Source organism: Salvia splendens, chromosome 17 (genome assembly GCF_004379255.2).
Source record: "Salvia splendens isolate huo1 chromosome 17, SspV2, whole genome shotgun sequence".
Classification (NCBI taxonomy): Eukaryota; Viridiplantae; Streptophyta; class Magnoliopsida; order Lamiales; family Lamiaceae; genus Salvia; species Salvia splendens.
In genome coordinates, this window is record NC_056048.1 from 4,364,050 (window position 1) to 4,374,733 (window position 10,684).

A 10,684-nucleotide genomic window follows, 5' to 3' on the forward strand; every position below is an offset into this window, starting at 1 on the left:
AATCTCCGAAGATGCGGTGGTTGGCACGAACCAATCCGGCGATCACTTTTGGTGGCGCGTCTCTCGCCCGTACAATGAAAACCGGCCGCTGTGAACGATCGAGCGCAAGGAGAGTATGGTGCGCAACTCCATCGGCCGAGCCAACGAAGAAATTGGCAAGTTCAAAGGCTATTTCCTCCAGGAGGCGCGGAATGACGGGAGCGGCCGGAGCGAGGTCGACATCATCACTGCCGCGCTGAGCACCTACCAATCCATGAACGGCAAGTCGTTCAAGTACCTCAACGTTTGGCAGGATACGCGGACGCACCCAAAGTATATGGGATGCGTAACATCCTCCTCTAGCGGCTCCTCCAAACGGTCAAGGTCGGTATCCCTATCCGACGCCGGCTCCGAAGAAGTGGCTAGCCAACTCGCCGGAGCTAACTTGGGTAGCCTCGACGCCGGACCAAGTGGTTCCCGACGCCGACTGCAAGGAAGGAAGAAGGCGGCGGCCGACCGCCGTCGCGCCGCGACTCCATCTGCCCCTGATCCCTATGCGCCACCTCCACCCCCGAACAACTCGCTGTGGATACTCTTAGGCCAACTCAATATGGCCGATAGGTCAACTATGACCCCACGCAACTTCAAACGCACGAGACCATGATATTAGGTCTCCAAAAATAATTGAGGTTAGTGCCGTCGGATGAGTAGTCTTCCTCGGGTAATATTAGCCAATAATTATGTAATTTTTAATTTTTAGGAGTTTAATTATGTAATTTTTAATTTTTAATATTTTAATTATGTAATTTTTAATTTTTAATATTTTAATTATGTAATTTTTAATTTTTAGGATTTTAATTATGTTTTTTTTATTTTATTTGTAATTTGTAATATTTATTGTGGTTTTTAAATGAATTTTAATATTATGGAAATGTTTTTGTTTAATTGAATTTTAAATTGAATTGTGCTCGTCCTTGCGGAAGAGCACAGTTGTGGGTATTGTGCTCTTGCCAGAGAGCAGGCATGAATAGTGGCGTCGGGCCCATAACCGTGCTCGCTGGCAAGAGCACGGTTGTGGATGCTCTAAGGATGTAGATTTGGTCTTAATTTTGGATTACGATGATATAAATAATATAAGAGGACCCTATTATATATTAATTAAAACAATATACCACATAAACACTTATTTTATTTTTCAGATCCTTAGCCATTTTGACTTTCGATAGTAATTCCTTGATACTTTGTTATTGACTTAATTAAAACAATGAACCACATAGACACTAGTATTTTATTTTCTACTCCCTCCGTCCCACATAATTTGGGACACTTTGACCGGGCATGGGTTTTAAGAAATATAATGAAAAGTGAGTTGAAAAAGTTTGTGGAATGTGGGTCCTACTTTTATATATTAGAGCCAATTGCAGTTAGGCGAACGAGGCGGGAAAATAAGAAACCTACTCGATTTGCGGATATGGTAGCATATGCGCTTCCAGTTGTTGATGATGTTCCATGTATCTTTTCGAAAGCTATTGAAAGTTCAGAAAGCGATGGTTGGAAAGGTGCTTTGGAAGAAGAGATGCAATCTCTTCGGAAGAACAAGACGTGGAAGCTGATGCCATTGCCGAAAGGCAAGAAGGCAATTGGATGTAAATGGGTTTTTGCAAAGAAAGAGGGATTTCCTGACAAAGATGATGTTCGCTACAAAGCAAGATTGGTAGCTAAAGGCTACGCCCAGAAGGAGGGAACTGATTACAATGAGGTATTTTCTCATGTTGTTAAACATTCCTCAATTAGAATTTTGTTGGCTTTAGTAGCGCAGTTGAATTTGGAGCTAGCTCAACTTGATGTGAAGACCGCGTTTTTACACGGTGATTTGAAGGAGGAAATCTATATGACCCAACAGGAGGGATTCAAGGTTGCTGGTAAAGAAAATTGGGTTTGCAAGTTGAACAAATCGTTGTACGGATTGAAGCAGTCTTCAAGACAGTGGTACAAACGGTTTTGACAAGTTTATGAAGGATCAGATGTACACAAGAATCAAATACGACCACTGTGTGTATTTGCGCAGACTTCAAGATGGTTCCTACATCTACCTACTCTTATACGTTGATGATATGCTGATAGCATCAAAGAGCCAAGTTGAAATTGACAGATTTAAGGCTCAGTTGAGTAAAGAGTTCGAGATGAAGGATTTGGGGGAAGCCAAGAAGATTCTCGGCATGGAGATAACAAGAGATAGAGAAGGAGGCAAGCTTTGGCTGACACAGAAGCAGTATTTGACCAAAGTACTACAGCGTTTTGGTATAAATGATGATTCCAAACCTGTAAGTACCCCACTTGCTCCTCATTTGAAACTTAGTTCTCAGTTATCTCCAAATACGGAAGATGAGCGAGAATATATGGCGAAGGTTCCCTATGCTAACACAGTTGGAAGCTTGATGTATGCAATGGTGTGTACAAGACCAGACATTTCACAGGCCGTTGGTACTGTGAGCAGATACATGCATGATCCAGGAAAGGGTCATTGGCAAGCTGTGAAATGGATTCTGCGGTATATCAAAGGTACTGTAGATATTGGTTTGTTGTTTGAGCAGGATAAATCACTTGGTCATTTTGCAGTTGGATATTGTGATTCCGACTATGCTGGTGATTTGGATAAGCGAAGATCTACTACGGGCTATTTGTTCACTTTAGCGAGTGCGCCAATTAGTTGGAAGTCTACCTTGCAGTCAACGGTAGCTTTGTCTACGACAGAGGCAGAGTACATGGCCATTACTGAAGCTGTGAAGGAGGCGATTTGGCTTCATGGGTTGCTGAAAGAATTGGGTGTTGGTCAGAAACAACTTGAAGTATATTCTGACAGCCAGAGTGCTATTCATTTAGCAAAGAATCAGGTCTTTCATGCAAGGACGAAGCACATTGATGTTCGCTATCATTTTGTGCGGGAAATTCTCGAAGAAGAGGAAATTGTCATCAGAAAGGTTCCGACTTTGGAGAATCCTGCAGATATGTTGACCAAGGTGGTAACGAGAGCCAAGTTTGAACATTGTTTGGACTTGGTTAATATTCTGCGATTTGGAGCTGGCGCTTGACTGCGCCAATATGAAAGCACCGCGAGTCGTTTGTTTGGATGGAGAAGATTTGTGTTCGGTGGGATTTGATATTTTGTCAAGGTGGAGATTTGTTGAAATTTGACAAATATTTTGTCCCACATCGGTGGGCATTAGGAAATTGGGGGGAGTGGCTACCTATAAAAGGGGCACTCCTCTCTCATTTGTAATGTACCTCAAATATTGTATTCTCTTCTCCGTCTAAATATAAGCGGGCTCTGCAGAGGGTGCTCGGAGACGTAGGCAATTTGGCCGAACTCCGTTATCAAAGTTTCGGGTGTGTTCTTTCTTTATTATTTATTTTGTTCCGCATTTATTTCTGGCTTTATTCTCTGTTGGGATATTGTATTCAATATTATTTGCGGGTTTGGTAGTAGTGTTTTGTACGGTTCAGTTGGGTGTTTTATATTGTGATATATACACCGACTGATAAATTCTGTTAGGAATCTGGTATTTAAGAGGGACAGTGTCCCCGCCAGTCTTTCCAAAGAATTTATTTGGAGAAGTAATTTTATCGAGTAGACCCCATTGGGTTAACTCTGAAATTACTGAATCGGTTCATTTCACTATTTGAGAGAAAATTACCCGGTTTTCTCAACACTGGGAAGAAGAAAAACGTGAAGTTGGACCACAATTTTCTTGTATTGGGCTGTGAACATAGTAAAATTGGAACCATGAATTGCACTCTCTCCATTCCATCCTATAGAAGATAATCCACTTTCTTTCTTGATTTATTCCAATCAAAATATTAATTACTAGAAATTTAAAACATCATTATCTCTATTTTATTTTTCTACTTTATTCACTTCACTTAACACACAAAATAAAATTATATAAAATTTTGTGTCTGTCTTTGTTTATAAACTAGTCTTTACCCCCGTGCTATGCACGGGGCAAATAATTTTTAAATAATGAATATAAATTTTAATGAAATATAGAAACTAAGAATTAAAAACAATATAAAGATTTACAAAAACATAAATGTGATTATAAATAAAACATTTATAATAAATGAAGAATTTACTCATCAACTGTAAATGAAATATTTCATATTCGACAATTAATTTTATACAATTTTAATTTATGATATAAGTGGAGTAAAATATATGATAAATAAGAGATGTATGACTAATATCAAAGAGTATGAGTTAGTTAGAATAAGATATACAAATAAAGAACATGTTATTTGAGTAGAGATTAAAGAGAAAAATTAGAAAATAACAATAAACCAACCAATAGTTCATAAGTTTTGAAAAACTTCTTGGTAAACAACATTAACATTAACATCGCTTCTATTATCATCTTCATCTCCACAAACTAAAATCTCGAGACCTCCATGACTCGTAAAATCTTGAGACCTCCACAAACAAAGCAACCTCAGAAACAGTAGGAAGGTTATAAGTTCTTCCATCCCTACCTCTCCTGCCTAATAATCTTAAACTGACATTTGGATGATTTTCTTGATTAATCTTCGCTTTGACCATTCGGAAGGATTTGACCAAAACATTTTCTTCATCCAAACATTTTTTTAAGATCAACAACTATTTCTGAATGAAGATTATTCAAATCATTCATCCCCTATAAAATAATATTTAATTCAACACAAATTAGTTAAATTACAAATTAAATAATTTATTTATGTTGACTTCATAAGAAAATAGACATACCTCACCGAGTTTATTCTACGATTAATCTCATTTTCCGTATAATAAATTAAATACATTTATAACTTATTTCAACATATTTAATTAAACTAATATATTTACATATAAAATTGTATATTATTAGACATAACAACAATTAATGTTACACAATATTGTTCTTTGTTTGATAATGATAATAATTTTAGATTTTTATTAGTAGAAAGACAATTTTCTTTCATTAAATACCATGTTATCAATATCATTTAATTTATTTTTTTAATCTTTTATTAATAGTAAGAAATTTCCAATTAAATATATGAATAAATTAGATCATAGAAATTTAAAATATCCTTGAAACGCCAAGATTTTAAAAAAAAATTGGATCATTCAATAATCACATCTTAGTTGACTACTTATTTTCTTATGTTTAATTTCAGACTATGGAATAACTTGATATGCATGACCAAAGATTAAATGCAATTTTTGTATACGAAAAAATAAATTTCTTATTTCCACCATATATACATATAAAAAGTAAATTATCACTTAAAATAAGTGATAACAGTTCATCACTTCAAATCTTTACTACACTTTATATCATAAGAAGTCATACAAACTTTATAAATTTAATTTAAATTTAAATATTTATAATTTCATCTAATTTCATAATTTATTCTATAAACTTTGTAGTATTGTTTAATTAATTAGAAACTAACTAAAATATATTATAAAATTATATACTACTTTTTAAAATATATTAAAATTTTCAATTAAGTAAATATAGGATGAGACAAACCATTTTCAATATCTGTGTTGTCATTTAGCTTGATTATTAATATGGAAGTGAGTATTGCAATAAAGGATTTCGATTTTCCTCATCACTATTATTTTAATATATATATATATATATATATATATATTTCAATAATTTATTTTTTAATCTTTTATTAATAGTAAGAAATAAACAATTAAATATATGAATAAATTAGATCATAGAAATTTAAAATATCCTTGTGACGCAAAGATAAAAAAAATTGGATCATCCAATAATCACATCTTAGTTGACTACTTATTTTCTTATGTTTAATTTCAGACTATGGAATAAATAACTTGATATGCATGACCAAAGATTAAATGCAATTTTTGTATATGAAAAAAATAAATTTCTTATTTCCACCATATATACATATAAAAAATAAATTATCACTTTAAATAAGTGATAATAGTTCATCACTTCAAATTTATACTACACTTTATATCATAAGAAGTCATACAAACTTTATAAATTTAATTTAATTTTAAATATTTATAATTTCATCTAATTTCATAATTTATTCTATAAACTTTGTAGTATTGTTTAATTAATTGAAAACTAACTAAAATATATTATAAAATTATATACTACTATTTAAAATATATTAAAATTTTCAATTAAGTAAATATAGGATGAGACAAACCATTTTCAATATCTGAATTGTTATTTAGCTTGATTATTAATATGGAAGTAAGTATTGCAATAAAGGATTTCGATTTTCCTCATCACTATTATTTTAATATATAGTCCATATGTATATATTTCAATATTTTAACAGTATTAAAAAATATATAAGTAAGATTCTTAAAAACATTATATAATTTAATAAATTAGATCAAAGTAATTCAACACTAATGAATGTATACAAAATATAATAAAAATATAGAAAAGAAGAACTCAAAGCAATGTGAAGATTTAAAAAAATGTACTACTCCTTAATGAATGTATTATTTATATACAATTTTAATTTATGATCCAAGTGGAGTAAAAACAATAAATTTAGTGACAAAAAAATATGTGTAACTAAGGATCAAAGAATATAAGTTAATTAGAATAAATATACAAATAAAGAAAATATGTGTGAGTAAGATCAAAGAGTAGTGGAATAAGAAACGTACAATAACAGTATACCCATATTAGATAATTCAAAAAATATTTTAATTAATTAACTATAAATTTTAAAATAAATATTAACTAAAACACTTTAAAATATATAATACATATAGAGCAATCACACTTCAATGACATACTACAACTTCGTATAAAAATAGTAGTATTATTTTAATATTCAGTTAAACTCAAGAATAATTAAAACTTTCGGTCATTCAATTGAATCGAATATAAAAAATGTCTTTATTTTTATGAGGATGAAATATTAAATATTTTAATTAAATAAAATTCAACTCATTCTTTCATTAATCACCTCGGCCCACTTATCAATTTTTTAAAAAAAATTGCAGCCCACTTTACTTTAGCCTAATAGATAGCCCAAATCAAAATAAAATGAGGCTACCCTCAAATTATACCGCCTTCACCCATCGTATCTCTCCCTCATTCACATTCTTTATTTTAATTCTTCCCCAAATTCACCTTCCAATTGAAATCCCTAAAAAAGGAATAGAGAAGCCGACGCCTCTCTCCCCCACGCCTCTCTCTTCTCCGGCGTCGGCGTCGGCGTCTCTCTCCCTCACACCAGCTTCCCAATTAACATCAGTCTCAGCGTCGCAGCAAGGCACAATACTGTAGTCGTGCCTCTCGGCCACCTCCCAAACCAAATCCATCTATCTCTCTCGCTCGCTGGCTCTCTCTCCCTCGCCGCCCTTCGCGTTGCCCCGCCTGCACAGCCGCGTCGCTAGCGAGCGACGCCGACTCTTCTCTGTATCTCTTTCCTCTCTCATCGCTCTCTCTTTTCTTACGCCACAACCGCTGCTGCTTCCGATTCCGCGCCGGCAATGATATAATCACTCTCCGGCTGTTAAAGATTGGATCTTTGGATGAATCTGGAGATGGGCGAAGCAGCGGCTAGAAATGCCATGATAGGGAGATGGAGGTGGTGGGTCTGCACAGATGCAGTCGGCACCGTCGGGCTTCTCTCTTCTCCATTCCTATTATTTTTCTTCTTCTCACCGGTCTCCTTTAACAGCAAGCACATGTATTAGTGTTATATTATCTGTAATTTCCTTGAGAAGCTTTCTCTCTATTGGACCAATATTTGCCCAATCAATTTTGCAGTTTCTGTCCAATGTTGGCATATTGAGAAATGACAAAAAGGATAATCACAATAGCTGCACACTTTCCCGCCAAAAAGGGTAATATTGACTTTTCAGCAAACTGTCACTTTATATTAGTATAGATTTGGGGGAGTTGAAAATATAGGGCTATAGATGGTTTTAAACTCAATTCTGGACTCAATATCCGATGCTCACCGTTTTCAGAAAATGACTATTTCTCCAAGGAACAGTGGTCTGCAAGAATTATGTATAGAGCCAGCCAGCAAGAATTATTTTTGAGAAAGTGAAACGTTGACCTTTGCATTTTTGTGGAAACAAGTTACTTATTTGCTCGAGTGAATCGATGCAAATCGCCTCATGTTACTCTGTTGCTTTATCAACTAAGTAGTAACATGCTTCATATACTATTTAGGATACAAGTTGGTTATTGATGGATTCTGCATCTTCAATCATTTATTGAATGTGGCAATATATTGTAGAAATTGTGAAGATCTACTTTCTTTTCTATTCCAAAATTCAACTTGTTTGGCTAAGTGCAAGGACAAGTAGGTTTTTATATTTTCTGTGTCACAATTTTTTGGCAGTAAAGGTCTTTTACCTTTCTGTTTGTGGAGTGTGCCTTTTTAATTCCTTTCCTCCTTTTACTGCGTGATTCCATTGCACAGCACTGCTTATCATGTGTGAAAATCAAGCTTCTTGCAACTTTGTATGCCTTGTTTACTTTAACTAAGTCGGTCTGTTTATGTCAATATTAAAGTGGTCAGTGTCAGTTAGGTGTTTGTCTATAACTAATCAGTTTGTCAACCAGAAAAGTTTCATCAGAAAACTGACTTTGAACTTGAGCCACAAGATTAATTTTGATTTCACTTATGGGTGTTAATACTTACTCGCTTCTTTCATGCGTCTTTTCAGTCGATAACATTCATGAAGGGTTAAGTTTGTTGTCAATATTAACCTTCCACTGGTTTGATTTCAAAGGAAGGGTAGGGATGCAGTAGGGAAAATATGCATGAAGGAAAGGAGCATTTTACATTTTTAAACGAGATGTTTAATATATTAAGGAAATTACAAATTTCTCTTTTGGCAGTACATCTCCAAACTAAGTATTCAAATTTTCGTTAGAGATGTGTGGAAGAATTAGAAACACCTATTTTTCTAATTGTAGTCCTTTGCTTTGCGGGTTTGAGTTCAAGGTAGAGGAGGAAAACACAACTACACAAGGCAAATATTATATTGAGGGAGGAATATAGGAATTTTGCATATTTGAAGAGGCACTCGGAACAGGAATCCAATATAAATGATGAAGTGTTTGAAAGAGTTTCGAGTTATTTTTTCTGCAATGATAATGACTGTGTGAAAGTAGGTTTAACTACTTTGTTTTGCCAAAAACTGTTAAAATTTTGGTTTCTAATGCTTGCCTGGTGATGCAGGTGCCTTGACATTCAATTGTTCCTGAAGGGCTAAACAGAGATCTACGATTTGCCTGCAGTAGTGGTTTGTGGAAGAGCTGCTATTGAAGGTTGGAGTATCAAGTGGTTCGTCTTCATCTTTCACATGCATATATAAATTGCAGGCTCCTTCCATTGGCGACGTGAGTGCTGCCTCATCGTCATAATAAGCGACCAGCGTCATAATACTTCCTCCATGGACCCTTGTCCTCATTTGTCTAGTTTCTAGTTGTAGTTTGGTACTTCTCGAGTTCGTATCTTAAGGATCCTGATTTTGTTGATATATGTGCGATAGCAAGATATGGATTTTCGGCTGTGAATAGATCGTGGAAAGATGGCCAATCCAGACGAGGAACAACCACAATCACAACAAACACAGCAGACAGATGATTACCTTTTCGAGATAGTTCTGATTGGTGATTCAGCGGTTGGTAAATCTAACTTGCTCGAGATGAGTTTCACCCTAATTCGAAGTCTACCATTGGGGTAGAATTTCAGACCCAAAAGATGACCATTAATGGGAAGGAAGTGAAGGCACAGATATGGGACACGGCCGGCCAGGAGCGGTTTAGGTCTGTGACCTCTGCATATTACAGAGGTGCAGTCGGAGCACTTCTTGTCTATGACATCAGCAGACGCCTTACTTTTGATAGCGTAGGCAGGTGGCTTAACGAACTTCACAGTAAGGTGGTGAAGGAGATCTACATCATTTTAAGTAGGAAAGTGATGCAATCTCAAGAACTCAAAGTGAAAGATCCGGATTGGATGGGAAATGGGAAAACGGTGGTTTTTGTTGAAAAGTAAAATGCGGAAAATAAAACTGAAGAACTCTTGAAGACTACATTGTGATTGATTTGAATTGTTTGAGATACATTGTACTTTCATATTTATACAACTAGAGAACTAAATGTACCTAGGGACTTATGAACTTAGGACTCTACCATAATAATGATATATTCCCTTGAGACCCTAAAGTTACTCTTTCCCATAATCTCGAGACTCTCATATTCTATTTCCAAAAGTTTTGAAGGCTGAAGATGAAAACAAGAAGAAAAAACAAAGCACAAGCTAAAAAAGGCAGTTGTTGTTCATCATGTTTTCCTGCTCATTTTTCTTCAATTCTCATCATAATCTGTAAATAACTTGGAAATGTGTTAGAAAGTTTTTTCATCAAGTGTTTGCCTAATTTACTTTTCTAGTCCTTCAGCTGTTTGTTATTACACTAATTGTTGTGATTAATGGAAAATGGATGCTTCTTTCACTCTTTCGAATACAGTAAGATTCACTTTTCAATACTGTTTTCCTACTTTTCGAACTATACATGATTTAGAAAAAATTACTACTCCTACTATTGAATTTTCAACAACCTTATTCCCTTTGGTTTTTACAAGTCTTTTTAATCTATCTTCTCTTAGTTACTGGAAGATTCCATATTTTTAAATAATTAATATTACAAATA

At 34.6% G+C, this 10,684-nt stretch overlaps 1 long non-coding RNA gene across 2 annotated transcripts; it reads left to right on the forward strand.

The window, feature by feature from the left end:
- The first annotated feature begins 7,028 nt into the window (after nt 1–7,028).
- On the forward strand, nt 7,029–10,199 carry LOC121773894. 2 transcript variants are annotated; one of them, XR_006044875.1, is made up of 2 exons: nt 7,029–9,136; nt 9,208–10,199. It is a non-coding gene; the product is annotated as an uncharacterized LOC121773894 (long non-coding RNA). The 2 variants fall into 2 exon arrangements; XR_006044874.1 differs by having other exon boundaries at nt 7,029–7,855.
- Nucleotides 10,200–10,684: the final 485 nt, after the last annotated feature.